General features: G+C 39.1%; 1 protein-coding gene across 1 annotated transcript in view; it reads left to right on the plus strand.

The window, feature by feature from the left end:
* Positions 1-615: 615 nt before the first annotated feature.
* Positions 616-16,459, plus strand: part of CNX3 (cofactor of nitrate reductase and xanthine dehydrogenase 3) — a 184,989-nt gene continuing 169,145 nt past the window's right edge. The window contains exon 1 of the mRNA XM_086517498.1: positions 616-807. The gene's annotated coding sequence lies outside the window, so the exon portion shown is untranslated. The remainder of the gene's footprint in view (positions 808-16,459) is intronic.

Genomic DNA, 16,459 nt, shown 5'->3' on the forward strand with positions numbered 1-16,459 from the left:
TCTCTTCCGTTTTGGCTCTCCCGCTCCAGCTACTGACAGGGGCTACTCTTCAATGCATTGAGTACGTTGTATGTGCTCTCTCTCTCTTCCGTTTTGGCTCTCCCGCTCCAGCTACTGAGACAGGGGCCACTCTTCAAATGCGTTGAGTACACTGTGTGTGTGTGTGTGTGAGAGAGAGAGAGAGAGAGAGAGAGAGAGAGAGAGCTGCATACAGCGCTTAGTTTGTGTTTGTGACAGCACGTGTTTGTGTGTGTGTGAGAGAGAGAGAAGGTCACCCTCCTTGCTTTGGCCATGCTCCTCTCTCTGCTCTGTGCCGCCATAGCCAACAACAACGTCACGAAGATCCTTGCTTTTCACCCCAGGCTCTGCAAGGAAACAAAGGTCGCGGACGTCATGGCTGCCATCTTCTCCGGGAGAACCGTCATTGTCCTCGTCCCGCCCGACTCAGTTCTTAACCCCATTGTCCATCAGTACTCCTCCGGCTCCAACACTCTGTATGATGTTGTAAGCTTCCATGTTCTGCTCGACTACTTCAACATTGCCAAGTTCAAGGCCATCACCAAGGGCACTACATTGAGCATCTTGCACCATTGAGCCAGGATGGCTTTGTCAACATCACTGTGAAAAGGCAGCTCTATTCATATTGCCCGCACAGATGGTGGCATGTCCACTGTTGTCTAGAACGAGCTCTACAAGGCCCCCTATAACATCGGCGTTGTCAGCATCATCACCGTCCTTATCCCTAATGGAATTAGCACACCAGGTCCTACCGCTGCCCCTGCCAATTTCACCGAGATCTTGATCCAGGTATCTGTTGCAATCCTGTTGTGCATGCTTGATGTTTGGTATGTGGGTGTAATGTGGAAGGACTTGTGCATGCAAAATTTTTTCACACACCAACATTTTGGATGTGATGTGATAATAGTTTGCATTTGCCTGCAAGCATTGGGGTTTACAAGGAATGACAGGTTAGCAATTGATATGATCTTTTACATTGTTGGACTTTTGGGTAAAAGATTTATGCACCTTCTATGGATGTGTTTGGATGTTTAAGGCTTTATGGATATTAGGATTGCGTAGGTGTCGAACGAGGTGCGAAAGTCTGTCCCCCACGAAATGCATGCTCTCATGTCATGTGGGAAGATGGCATGCATGTATGTATGTATGTACATATATGTATGTGCATGTCGATAAAAGGCATGCTTACGATGGTATGCATCATTTAGCTAGATCATCAATGCTTCTTCAAACCCTGCCTGTGTTGTGCCATATTAGTCCATTCTTCTCCATGATAGTTGCTAGAGCTATAACATGTTTTAACCTTGATGCTTCTCATTCGCTTTTCTGCGAAATCAAACCAAGAACTACAACAATTTCTTGAGTCTCATCAAAGCTACGGACGTGGATTCACTCCTTTTGAAGCATGATACTCCACAACCATTCTTACTCATTACGATTGAAGTATTGATTATTAGTGGGACGTAGGAAACTTTTTTTTTCTTGCTATGATTGAAGTATTGCTTTATATGGATTGTAGGGAATGGGTAAGACAATTGTATTGCTATAAGTTAATTATATGGTAAAGCAAAGGAATCAAAAGCAGGACGTTTTCAGAATAGTTCTGGCCTTCTTTTCAGCTTTGAGTAAAATGAGGACAAAAAACTGGCAGGCCTGATTTCATGGCAAAAATAGAAGAATGGCGGAAGCAGGCGGCCTCGACCTTAGGGCAGTCCGAGTGCCCCTCTGAGCTCTCTCTCGACCTCGTGTAAAAATAGATTAAAAAATGAGTAAAAGAGGACAACAAGAAAATAATAGAAGTTATTGCTAAAATATCGTTGCATCCAATATTGTAAGCCAACATACAATCAAGATCGACAGTGAAAACACCTAACAAGCGACGGAGCACCTCTTGACAATTTAAGATGCCGGAGCTTCTCATGGCTAGATGAGGAAAGCTATGCGGTAGCCAATGCACAAAGTCCCAACGGTCAAGGTAGCCCGTGCAAATGAGCTTGGCAAAGGCAGGACCGATGATCTACATGGTTGCAAATGCTTGCAGCCATGGGATCACAGCTCCTTACCCATCCTTCACCCACATTGCATGGTGTAGGACTACAGTCAAGGTGGCCTTCCCTTGCCTTGCATGGTGTACAGTATTGTAGCAAGTGAGCAAGTTTTTATTTGTGGACAAGCATGGTGCCCATGTTGTTACAGCCGTACATATACAAAAACAGTCCTATAGTCCATTTTTTTATTAAAAATTTTGTAGGTCATTTTTCATAAGTTGTTAGGTCCTTTAAAATTAGGTATAGTCCAAAGTCATGAGGTAATTTGCAGATGTTTTTTAGGTTTTAGAGTTCTGCCTCTTTTTACGATAAAAAGCGTTAAAGTTTTTAAGAATGTTAGTTTTTTTTCAATGTAGTTATAGTCTCAATTTGTCACATGGTTATATGGCTTGATCGGGTGTGCCATCTTGAGCTATCGATTTTCACCTTCAGTTCTTCTACCTATGCATATGGCTTGACCGGGTCTCTTGAGCTATCCATTCTTACCAAATGTGTAGTTGTGCCTCTTTTTACGATAAAAAGCGTTAAAGTTTTTAAGACTGTTAGTTTTTTTTCCATGTAGCTACAACTTCTATAGTCTCAATTTGTCACATGGTCATATGGCTTGACCGGGTGTGCCATCTTGAGCTATCGATTTTTACCTTCAGTTCTTCTACCTATGCATATGGCTTGACTGGGTCTCTTGAGCTATCCATTCTTACCAAATGTGTAGTTGTGCCTCTTTTTACGATAAAAAGCGTTAAAGTTTTTAAGACTGTTAGTTTTTTTTCCTTGTAGTTACAAATTCTATAGTCTCAATTTGTCACATGGTCATATGGCTTGACCGGGTGTGCCATCTTGAGCTATCAAATTTTACCTTCAGTTCTTCTAGCTATCCAGAGTCTTACTAAGCACCGAGCAAACTTTATCGAGCGAACACAAAAACCGAGCGAAATCTAGGTGAAACAGGGTAGAGAGAGAGAGAGAGAGAGAGAGAGAGAGAGAGAGAGAGAGAGAGAGAGAGAGAGAGAGAGAGAGAGAGAGAGATGCCCCTCCCAGACATCATCAAAAATGGGTGGAGTTGTAGCCCAGCCTGCAATCAGGAAAGACACTGCTAGAGTTACATTAGCGTTACATCGAACAGGACTCTCGAAGATCATGGTTCCAAAACTGCATTCTGAAGGGAAAAGTGTATGTTCGAGCAAGCTTGCAGCTAGAATTTGAGCTTGGCAGTGCTAGATCATGTGCAACAGACAGTCAATCGGCAACTCAAGCATCAGAGTCCATGGGCGCAAAGTAAAGGAGGAACTAGTCTTCATCACTCTTAATTACATTCCCACTGAAAACTGTCGGCCCATCTTTCCTATGAGTACAACTAAGTGAGGTATACCCTAGAGAGAGAGAGAGAGAGAGAGAGAGAGAGAGAGAGAGAGAGAGAGAGAGAGAAGATGACAACCCCAGATGCCCACAGAATAGAAAAAAAGCATGCTAAATTTGTCCCGCGTCTATGCGAAAGGCTCTAGGCTAGCTCTAGGTCAGAATTTGTGTCCTTTTCTCCATGGAGTGTTAGTTTTTGCTTCATTTAGTATCTTTTATATTGCATGACTCCGATTATTAATCGTAGCTACATAGTGGGTCGATTTCTTCATTGATAACATTTAAAATCTCCGATGAATCTCCTGTAATACATTCCGCGCCGACGTGGTATGTTGAAGGCCCAAGAACTAGTAAACAGATTTACGGGTTTTTAAACAATTTCTTGACGAGACATGATCTCAGAGCACTTTGAACTCTGTTGCTTGCCCTTCGGTGCCGACACGGGAGGTTGAAGGGCCAAGAACGGGTGCATACATTCAAAGGGCATTTTTGCTGATGCACAAAACGAGGCAGCTTTGAACCGGACTCCTTTGCACTAATCTGATCTGTCCGTACTCAATCCGAAGTCATGCCGTGCCTGCGCGGTGAGTTTGAAGCACAAAAGGAGGTAGCTTTGAACCCCTGTACTCTTTCGGAAGGTATGCCGCGCCGGCGCAGTGGTGTTTCAAGCACAAAACGAGGCAGCTATGTTGATCTCTGTCCGTACTTTGTCCAAGGGTATGTCGCACCGGTGCGGTGGCGTTTGAATGCATTGCGCACATGGAGACTTTGCGAGAGGAATCCATGGTGTACAGTAGTGGTGTACAGCTGCAAGCTGCACATAAAGGTGCAATATGATTGGTGTCTATATAGGCTCGTGGGACTCGAATATAGGCAGAAGAGAGGTGGACCGGCACATACAACAGGGCTCAATAGATGGCATGTTTCTCACCCTTATCCCTCCCGCGTCGACGCGATACTGATTAGGGCCAAGTCCCAGTACTACGCTAGGCTTCTTTGAAGCTCCTACAATTTGTCTTCTTGGAGCAAGATGCCCGGTGTATAGAGCATGCATGGATGTGCCTTTGTTGCTCTAGACTCTGAAATTAACTAATGCTGCAAGAGTTGCGACTGCTAAGAAGGTGGCTCCTGGTCGACGCCAATGGAGACCTGCGCATTCTGCTCATTTTTTGATTGCAACCCCAATAACGAACAGTTTTCTGCCCGTGCAATTGTCATTGCATGAGGGTTGCTTGGAGTTTCGATAGCTTATGTTACTTAATCAAATACGATTTTATATTGTAGCAGCGATCACCTTCATGTGCTAGAAATTTCAATCCTTTATGGATTCATTACCATTTTGTTGGATTGCCTATATTTGACATTATGGCAGGGCTTAATAAAAAGAGCAATTTGTGTTACAATTCTCTTTACTTTCGCTCAAAAAAATGACATGTTCGGTTTTTTTTGCTCGGTGTATGGATTTCCTCGCTATCGATATGGCTTGACTGGGTCTCTTGAGCTATCCATTCTTACCAAATGTGTAGTTGTGCCTCTTTTTACGATAAAAAGCGTTAAAGATTTTTAGATTGCTAGTTTCTTTTACATGTAGTTACAAATGCTATAGTCTCAATTTCCCACATGGTCATATGGATTGATCGGGTGTGTTATCTTGAGCTATAGTTTCTTGCCAAGACACGTCTATGTGTCAATATACACAATGTCTTTATTTTGTATAAAATTACAAATATAGTCTCAATTTTTCACATGGTCATATGGCTTGATCGGGTGTGTCATCTTGAGCTATCGATTTTCACCTTCAGTTCTTCTAGCTTTCAAAGTGAAATATGGTATATCATTGTGTCACAGTAGGGTAATGCAGGAGCCTTGATGTAATAGTTTGAAATAAAATCGAAAATATCTATATATATGTAGGTTGACTTGAATGCTTCTTTTCTTTAATAGGATATCATTATAGTCATTATGGTAGAGGGTAAGAAGAAGGCATTTCTTCAATCTCTAAGGTCAACTCTCTGCAAGGTGATTAGTGAATTACCAGAGAAGCAGTACCTAGATAGGAGTACTTGCATAAAAAGACGATGTGCTCAGTACCTAGATAGGAGTACTTGCATAAAAAGACGATGTACTTAGTACCTAGATAGGAGTACTTGCATAAAATGACGATGTGTTCTATGAAAGATGTTTGTTCGACATGGCATATGGACCAGTGAAATGTTGATTGAGAGGTGCACATTTGGTTTAGGAAACTCTCTTCAGACATTTCATTTTGATGTTTTGATTTATGTATTTTATGTACACGGCAACCATATGACATGGACATGCCATTTTGCTGATTGTGTAGCATGAGAAGTATGCCATACTAGCACTTGGAATGTAGTTTGGTTTTGAGGGTTCTTAAGTTGATTTGGTAGGCTACTTTTATGTTTTCATTTTGTGTTTGTTTTGTACATGATCACCTATTGATGTGGACATGGCCTTTTGGTAATCGTGTGATTAGACTATGTGATTGGAGGTTTCCTATGTACTATGATATGCAAGTCATACACTACTTTGAAGTTAGATTACTTTCTATTGAAAATGTGCTTGATTTTAAAGCGTAAGATAATCCTTAAATCCCACGTGGGAGCCTAAGATGAGGTGGATAGTTTTTTTGAAAAAAGAAATTATGTGATGAAAATCCCATGTGGGAGCCTAAGAAAAGGGTATACTGATTTTTTTGAGAAAGAGGTCTCCGTACGAAGGAGACTCTGGCGAAATTTTTAAGATTTATATTTTATGTACAAACTCAAAATTAAATACAGATGGTGCTTTTTTAAAAGTTACATTTTGTTTAAGCATAGACGTGTACTCATATCACATATAACTGTTTTTGTTCAAAAAGAGTAATCTTTTAATGGGTTGTTTTGTAATATGTTTTGATTTGATGAGTGATTTTTTTCATAGTTGTTTAAGAGTATGCATTACTTGTTATTTAGAGAACAATCCATTTTATATGTGTGCTTTAAATCCCATGTGGGAAGCCTACTAAGTAGGTAGCTAGTATCATATGTTTTGAAATTGAGATTTGTATCAGTTTACAAGGTAAATGCTATTTGTTTTTTGACAAATTACATTGAAATGATTGGTTTATTTTAATTTAGTATTCATTATATTTGTTGCTTTTCATGGTTTTTTCTTTTAACATCTATTGCAAATGAAAACACACTACAATGTACACATTAGTTGCTTTTCATGGTTTGTTCTCTTGACATCTATTGCAAATGAAAACACACTACAATGTGCACTTTTGTTCATTTGCAGTTCAACATGTATTTTTGCAAAAGCATGTGCTTCTAAAATTGTTATGTTACTGGTATACATAAAATAGTGGGTCATTACATTCCGTACGAAATCCGTATGAGGGGGGATGACTCACTGTGAGAACGTCCGTATCTTGTCCGTATGTAGGGGGGTAGGTTAGCAAGTAAGATACCGTACATAGGGGGGTTTCTCTAATTTTGATGCACGCAGGTGACATCCCCCCATTACTAATAGTGAATCCCCCGGGGCCTACACCAACAAATCTTAGCTTTGTGATGCAAATCCAACCAAGAGCAAAGCTTCAATGCATGCTCATCTCCTCTACCATGCTAATTACTAAGCTATGCTAAGCTATTATGAGTGATTAGGTGAGGATATATACTTCTTTCTCGTAAGACTACTCCTTCCTCTCAATCTACTCTCATACCCCGCTAGCTCTCACCATCTTCGAAGGTGTGTGAGGTCTTGGGTCTGAGACCGTGAGGGAATTGATGTTGTGTTTTATAAGTGTTTGCTTAGTGCTTGAAGCTTCCATCTTCATTGCACTAGCTAGTTATTGAAGGAACACAAAGAAGTGTATTATAAAATGTCTCCCTTGATGGGGGAAACCTATAATACAAAGCCTTTTGGAGGGGGACCGGCTCCATGTAAATCCGGTCCTCAATTGTTGTCAACAGCTTAATCTCTCTCTCTTTTGCAGTACTGTTCATGCCTATCTAACTAGGTGTTATGCTTTTTGTTGCTCTCTCCATCCAAGCACTCTTGCTATGCTCATTAGGAATCTATTCTAATGAAATGCTCACTATGTTTATGCTATTTTTTGCTACACACAAGTTACTAGGCCATTAAATGTCACAACTTACCAATTTAAGTTACCCTCATACTGGCTCATTCACAATGCATTGCATGTCAGCTCGCTCAAGGATTATAGAGAACCACCAAAAGAATATGCAAAAAAGGAACCACTTAAATTGGAACAACAAGAGGAAATACTCCAACAAAAAAGTATACTTTTCCATGAAGACAAACTTCTACATAACGAAAAAGTATTATGCAAGTGTTTGGTTAAACTTAAAAATCATCCTTTTGAAGATGCTAAGTGAATGCAAGGAACTCGACTAAAGGACACTAGGAACTTTGTAAGTGAGTATAATATTTGTTTATATGGATTACAAAGATAGTGTACATCAATGTAAAGAAATGAAACTTTTGGTTCTCTAACCTATCTATTTCATTTTGTCTTAAGAATGGTATGCATAGCATATTAAACATTCTTGCGGCAATAGAGTCTCCCAATAACTCAATAGACTAATCATTTATTGTAGAGTATGTTTAACGAGCTAAAGGGATCCTCCACCCAAGGTTATTGTAAAAAGAGACCAACTCAAACTCCCAAGGTCATAGTTGGGGACTATGACGCAAAGGGAAAAGTCATTAAGGGTATAGCGGTTGGGCTTAGCTTAATAGACCATATAGTTGAGGAGAACTATGATTTAAATGGAGAGGTAATGTAAAAAAAGAAAACTTTTTGGCCGATAAAAAAGGCCTCCCTTAAAGCTTAAATTGGCCATTTAGGAAAAAGAGGGGTAGTTACTCTATTAAATGAGCTTAAATGTGGACTTTAGCATGTAGCAATTTTCTAGGGAACGAGGTTTAGTGTTCCAAAAGGAGGAGATAAGCTATAAAAGTGCTAGGGAAGATTCCTAAGGCTCCATTGAAATGAAAGGACTTATAAAATAGCGTTTTACATGCTTCCAAATGTCTGCAAAATCCATGCTAAAGAATAGAAAGGAAACTAGTATTGTGCACTTTGATGCATGTGCTCATATAATTGTGCAAAGTTTAGCCTCGAGAATGCTTCTAAGTAAGTAGCATGTGAAAGGGATCTTATAATTGACTCATGAGGCAGCTATGCATGCATGGGCATGTGGAGAGGGCATGACATGTGTTAGACTTGCTCTTGGCTTAAGAATAAAGTCTAATTCACTAATTTAAGTGAAAGTATTTGTGTAATGGGTCTATGGAAATGTATGAGTGGTTATGAGCAAGTATGGGCTTAAGGTCCACACCTTTCAAGGTATGGGCCATTCAAACTCCTGTCTACCTTTCCTAAACCAGGGAAAATAAACTTATATGCAAACAAGTCAAAGTATGCATGTGAGTGTTGGCAGGCAAGTGACACATGTCACTACCCTCACATGCATGCTATTTTTGGACTAAAGCATGCTTAGAGTGAGAGACAGCTAGAGTGTGTGAGAGCAACCATGAGTGCCTATTTAATCCCTCTTGGAACCCCCATAAATATATCTTAGTGATGGCATGTAATTAAGCATATATGTGTGCATCAACGAAGGAGATTAATAGTGAAATGCATGCTAAACTATGTGATTAGTGTGCATGCTTATGAAGAGAGAAGAGGAGGATATAATCTCATGCTTGAGAGGGAAAACATAGCAAAAAAAGTCAAGTTCCCTCACTTAATTAATGGTCGGAAATCCGCCATTGATTGTGCTACCATAAGCTTCTCTCACAATATCTCTGTACTATGTATTATGTTAGCTATGGCACAATGAAATATCAAAGTGAATATTTATTTCTTGTACAAATAATTCTCATTTTATCTCTATTGTCCTCCAACTCCGTAGGTCTGTTGGCTTGGAAGAGTGGTTCAGGCTTTGAGTTTGAGGGGTAGTCCTTCTTAAGTACATTATTTGGAGAGCTAACTATCTCTTTATAGTATGGAATGATAGTTGTAGTGCAAAAAATGTTGTTTTTATTTGGGGAGGGGACCAGCTCCATATGATCCCGATCCTTTATCTTGAGTAGATTTTCTCTCTCTCAATCTCTATATGCATGTTATGGCACGTGTGTGATGCAATCTCAAAAGTGGTGCTATCCAATCTAACCTCAATTTCACTTTAATAGTTCATCCAATCTTTGAGTTATTCCACTGTAAATAAATCTTAAAACTATAATAGTCTCCACCTAGGTAAGCCTTTCCCTGAAACCTATGTATTGAGTTCACTCTCACGAATTTAAGCCTCGAGGCAAGTTGTTATCGGTAAGTTAGTGAAGTCTAAGAACTAGTTTAAGTACTTTGAGGCCTTTAATGCCCCCCCTAAAAGATTTATGCCTCTCACTCTAAGACCATATTTTCTTCTTTTGAGCTCTACATGTGCTCTCTATGCATAATTGCTTTGTGTTTGTGTATCATCGCATGTAGCAATTTTGTTGCTCCCCAATTTCTCATATTCTTTACACATTTATCACCAAATCTAGCAGGTAGACTCATAGAGCCAAAGAGTATTAGCTTTGTATCACTATCAATGTGTGCAAGATATAGAGCTAAAGGGTAGGAGATGCTTTTACTTCGTAGAAATATTTCAAATCTCAAAAGCGGGGATTGAGGGGTTGTCGAGCTAGCGAGTGGAACATACAATTTTGGTGGTCAAACACTCTTTTACAATATCACTTTGTGTATCAAAAACAAAACATTGTCTTGATGATAGATGGATATGTTGATGGGAATATCTAAGTATTGGTTTAAGTAGGGGCTCCGTACCACTTGAGTCCACTCAATATTTATGAAAATGATGACCCTTAATGTATTTTTTCACTAGCTAACGAGACTTGAGCTTGGTTCAGAGAAAATAGCAAATCCTCACATGCAAAGCAAAAACACACATATTTTTTAAGAAATTAAAACTAGGAAGAATCTTTCCAATCAAGGATTTTTTCTTTTATTGCTACTATTATTATTATCTTCTTTTGCAAGGCAGATAGGCATATGCTAGGCGGACATTACTTAGCTCGGGGAGCACTACTGAGATTGGCCAGTCTTGGAGGTGGGAGCGTAAGAGCAGTAAGGTAGGTGCTAATGAAGTCACAATTGAAGCAATCGACGGTGGTTGTGGGCACTACAAGGGCGATACAGGCAAGGCTTTGACATCAATGGGTCGTTGAGGTGGTTGGAGAAAATGGAGTAGCACAATGCTTGTTGTTGTAGTAGAAGCTCAAAGAATGGCTAGAGCATGAGGAAGAGCGCTATTAGGGGCCATTTAGGAAATAGGCATCAAGCTAAGCAAAACAAAAACGAATAGGCGGGGACACACTAGTTGCAATTATAGTTGCACACACTTCTATAATTAGGCATGCATACACCTAAAATTAACAAAATTAAGCACGGTCAAAAATTAAATGAGTGTTCAAACAATTGATTTAAGCATGACTTAACATTAATTTTGTGCCAAATTCTTTAGAGAATATTCAATAACGTAATCATAGAGTAGAAAGGTCAATGCGTACTAAGTGTATCTATTTTTACCAAATATCTGATAGCATAACAACACTATTTGGAAACAAAGAAAATCTTAGGACCAATCTATGCAGCAGTGAGTGCTAGGCTCAATTTGTGTATGAGAGTAGCTCACTTACCACAGACATACATTAACCAACTAGCTTCACAAATAATGAAGTAACTTTGGGTGGAGGTGTCCCCTCCCTTGCGGATCATCACACTGGTGCACCAAAACACAAGCCAATCAAGTAATCTATGCATCTACATATACAAATATGTATGTGTGATGCACTAAAAATTAGCCAATGTTAGTGAAAGTTAGAGAGAATTTAGTGCAACATTACTTGTAAGTGGTTAAAACTAATGTATATTTTGTGTATGTAAGAATCAACTTAGTGCAAATCAAGCAAAAATTATAGAAATTGAGAGCATTTCTCAAACGCAACGAGAGAAAAATCAACCAATGTCACTCAAATTCACTCAATCATCCCTTGAATAGTAATCTATACACATAATTAGTTAGAAAATTAGTGCTATACTCATCACCTTCTCCAAGAGCTTCATTAGCACATGCAACTCTTCCCTAGCAATGACACTAAAATAGTTGTGCAATTGTAGCATGACAACATGATATACACTCAAAAGACACTCTAAAATCTCAATATGATGATCATCATAATAGCTAGGAATTGGAGGCAATTCACAATGTGAAAGAGCTCTCCTAGTGGAGATAAGTGAAGAGGTAGAGGAAAACAATTGCTTATGTTGGGACTTATTCATGGTACCGTTGAAGTGGTTCTCTCCGGTTACTTCATGCAAGTAATATTTCTACCCACACACTTTTATGTCCATTTTGAGGAGGCTTTTTATACAAGATCCTTGGAGCATGATACAAAGATCTTCATGCCAATGATAACGGACCCCCGGGTAGATTTATTGCCTACATCATACTAGAGAAGAAGACACTCCTTAGAAATATAATGATGTCAATACATATGCCACGACAAGTATAGGCATGTGCCAAAGAGCTCCAATGGTTGGTAGAAAGAGAGGAAGTCTTTGCTCCAACCAATTACACCACACCATAAACATCATGTTTGGGGGGGATGTGAACTAAGAGGGATGGATTGTGTTGAGAGATGTGTATGTGTGCGTTGAGAAAAGTGGGTGTGGTCTGAGTAGCAAGAGGCACACATAGGTGTGTGTATGTGTGGAAGGAAGAAAGTGATTGCAAGAGGGCACTAGAAGAGAGAATTCGGCTATGGATTTTCTCTAACTTCCAGTCTATGAAAAATCAGGGCACGTGTTTGCTCTCAGCTCTAAAGGTCTTAATGCAAGCGAGTAAATATTTTTGAGAGAACCTTTCATAATGGTATCATTGTTTAAAGTGTGTTGATCATATAAGCCTTTCTAGGTTCTCCTCTCAATGAATTTGACAAAATAGATAAATTAGCCACTACAAACGATAATATTTGATCTTGTTGTAGAAAGTTTCTATCCAAAGATGTTTGGACGTTTAGATTGCAATAATGTCCAAACAAGTGGTGGTGATATTATACATGGAGCCAAACGTGGATAACAATAGTACAAGCAAGAATCAGTGTCGTGAAGATGATGTATAAATGACATACTATGCTCTGAATGGGTTCCAAGTTGTATAATCACTGCAAACTAGTTGCCTAAGTGATTAATGCACGATTAGAGATGCTATTAGGTTTTTAGCGCTTGAACACTTTAGCAACCCTAAGTATAAAAAGAAATTGCTACAATATGTGTACACTTTTTGGGTAATGAAAGCTTGAGAGAGCTTGGCCATGGTGTCCATCTTCTTCTTCCTCTATAACTAGTCTCCTACTCACTAACCTTTGTGTGAGAATTCTTGCTTGTTTGCTATGCATTGAGAGGCTATTCTTCTCCATGTGTTTGCATGTGTATAGTGACAAACTCTACACATGGTTTGCCGGGGTGACTTCTTGCCCATGTGTTTGCATGTGTATAGTGATAAGCTTTACACATGGTATGCCTCGGTGACTTCTTGCCTACATTTATCACTAGCAGGAGGTAGTGGAGATCATTACTAGTGATACTACAGCCGACTTCATCAGCATGGTCAACCCACCAAAAGTGATGGCCAGTTATCTTTCCAGCTCACTTAGTAGCAGTTTCACATTGATCATTTTACATAGTTCTTATTATGTAGTATTTCCCACTTATGTTTTTTGCAGACCTTATCACCATTTAGAGTGGTGAAGAAGAAGGAGATGCTTTGTGCCGTCGTCTCCATTTTGCGTGCTCTCTTGATTGTGTGTGCGTGCGTGTGTGCAAGCGCACACACTTGCAAGAGCTCAAGATATCCCCTTTTCTATCTCTTTACATGGTATCAAAAATTGGTGGCAGCCGAGGATCCGCAAGCAGGAGCAACAAAAGAAGGGATTGAGGGTAAGGATTTCTTACATGGGATTCTCTTTGCTCTTCTTCCTACAAATACCATCCAAAGAAGACAAAGGATCTTTTTCCTTCAAGATGGTCACAATTTGATGAAACTCAATAGGTAAACTATTGAATAAAATGGCAACAATAAGATCTTTGTTAGGTGTTGGAGATTCAACATATACTAGTTGGGTTATGAAAGCACCCATAGTTAAATAAATAATTCCATCTTCAAGATCATTTTAGAATATTGCCTTTGGCACCAAAAAGGATTTTCAATTCTATCCAGGCTTCACTTGAAGATGTGATATCATCTAAATCATGAATAAAATTGTATTAAAGAGAAGTCAGAATTATACCAAGTGTGTGCACCTGATTAAGCACGAGTTACCATAGCGGTTGTTCCTGCTTCATCTGTTGAAAGAGTTCTGACGACGATCCAAAGGTTTTTCCACAAGAGGTATCCCTTGACTGTGATTTTCCAAGTATGAAATTGGGACCCGTCAAAATTTTCAATTTTGGATGCCATGTTTGATGATGTTGAACTGATACCAAAATCATTGTGAAAACGCTTCTTATCGAGATGCGAAAGCTCCTTATTGCGGAGTTGAAAATTTGTTGCATTATGCCCTCTTAGTGCATCTTCAAATTCTTCTCTTACAATTGGTATATCCCTCTACTGCTTTCAATTGGACAATGTTTTGATTGGCAAGGTTGATCATTGCTTAGGACCTCCTACACAATTTGCCGTCTATAGAGAATTTTGATATGCTATGTTTGATAGGTCACGATTTGATGGTGTCGTTGCTGCTCACTAGGACTACGTCTTTGCTACTACCTAGTAAGACAATATTTTAGAACAATATGTGTAGGAAGCCTTGCAAAGCAGTTATCGCCACCAACCTGAAAGACAACATTTTGGAAGGCTATGTATAGGAGCGCTCATCCTAGACTTTGATATCACTGTTAGGAACACGATGGGACGGGTGCAAATGGGGAAGCTCCATGAGAGGGAGAGCAAGTGCAAAAGAGTAGACTAGTACATAGAGAGAGATTGTGAGCAAGAGAAAACCTACGCTATATTATTTTATTGATGAACCCTTTATATATATAAAGAACTAAACTAACCACAAAGTTTGCAGACTCATAAAAAAAGGAGAGGCATGTGTGTGTGTGTGTGTGCGCTCTAACAAGACATGATCCCATGGGCTTGAACCCAAAAGTTTAGTCCCTTTGATTGCATTTTGCAGCCAAATTTTAGTTTTGAGCACATATCACCCTTTGCTCTGGAGGTACAATGCGTTCTCAAGCAAGAGCATAAAGATTTAGGTTTCTAAAAATTTCCCATTTTGGTAGAAAGAAGCTCAATTGGTGCTATGGTTTCTACAACTACTCTATAGTAGTGTGGTGCTATATCAGATGTGACCAACAACAATACAAGGAAGTTGTAGTTGAAGATATAGCTCAGCACTATGAGGAAAATGGGTTTTTCAATTAATCATTATCTTTAAAATATAAAAGATTTATGTGAATCCCTTGCATCCATTGGTGTATTGTTGACGATGAGAACAAGGTGGATGCATGCTTGCAAGGTTTAGGACCAGCGTATGAGTGGTTCAAGATTTCTATTCATATTCAAAAGAACATTTTGAGTTTTGCAGATTTTGTGTAAATGTTGTTTTTTAAAGAGAAGAACATTCGTGAAGATTCATCTTCACAAACTGCAGATAACTAAATAACAACATAGGTAGAGGTAGAGAACGTTGTGCATGTCAAGGAGGTTCTTTGGTTGTGGAAATCAAAGTCAAGGCAATGAGCAAATGGTTGACAACAATCAAAGGAAAAATATAGGTGGTGGAGGAAACTTCCAAGGCAGGGGGAGTCAAAGAGTATGTGCAAAATTTTGTAGAAACAATGTGCAATATAATGGCAAGGGATGTTGGACAAGTGAAATTCAAGACCACTTTGAGCGTGATTGTCCATAAAGAAGGCAACAAAAAAGTTATGTAAGTAGTGGCAAAGGTGTGGATAAAATAAAGAAATTTGTTTTATTGTGTAGCATATGGTGAACATTATGTTTCAAAAGACTTTCTATTTTTTTGAGATTGTGGGGATCTAATGTTTGCAAATATATTTAAATGTGGTGATAATGTATGGTATGTGAATTTTCCAACATTGAATCACATGGCGCCAACCATGGTGAGTGGTTTTGGGGTATGTCAAATTTGGACAATCCTAGCTATGTTGAGAATGGGGATGATACAATGCATCTATTGTGCATACAAGGAATGTACGCTAGATAGATGGCAGAGGCAAGTATTTGGATGTTGTACTATATGTGCTCAATACTACAATAAAAATGTCTATTGGGCAAATGGTTGAGAAGGGTTTGCAAGTCATGCTTAATTTTGAAGGTTTATATGTAGAGGAATACAAGAAGAATGGAAGGCTTACTGCACAAGGTAAAATGGTGGGCAAAATGTAGAGGAATACAAGAAGAATGGAAGGCTTATTGCACAAGAAAAAACGGTGGGCAAAATGTTCACTCTTGACATAATGTACTAGAGATTAAAGTTGCCATGTTTGCACAAGGGTCAATAGATATAGACATTTTGAATAAATGTATCGGACATGCAAATGTGCAAAGCCTGAAAACTATGCAAAGTCAAGAGCTTGTGATAGGTTTTCCAACCTGTAAGATGGAAAAAATGCATTAGGTTTGTAAGGCTTGTCAATTTGGAAAGCAAGTAAAGCAGCATTTCCTCATGACAAGCATGTAAGTAAAATTGTACTAAAGATAGCGCATTTTGCTGTGTGGGGTACTGCAAAGGTTGCATCTATGGGTGGATGCACGTTTTATGTTACCTTCATTGATGACCATACAAGAAAGGTATGGGAGTACTTCATGAAGGAGAAAAGTGAGGTGTTTACTCACTTTTAAATTCAAGACTATGGTTGAAAACAAAGAGGGAAAAACATGTATAGTGCTTGAGGTCACTTGGGAGGGGAG

This window comes from Adiantum capillus-veneris, chromosome 8 (genome assembly GCF_014529385.1).
Source record: "Adiantum capillus-veneris isolate H3 chromosome 8, ASM1452938v2, whole genome shotgun sequence".
Classification (NCBI taxonomy): domain Eukaryota; kingdom Viridiplantae; phylum Streptophyta; class Polypodiopsida; order Polypodiales; family Pteridaceae; genus Adiantum; species Adiantum capillus-veneris.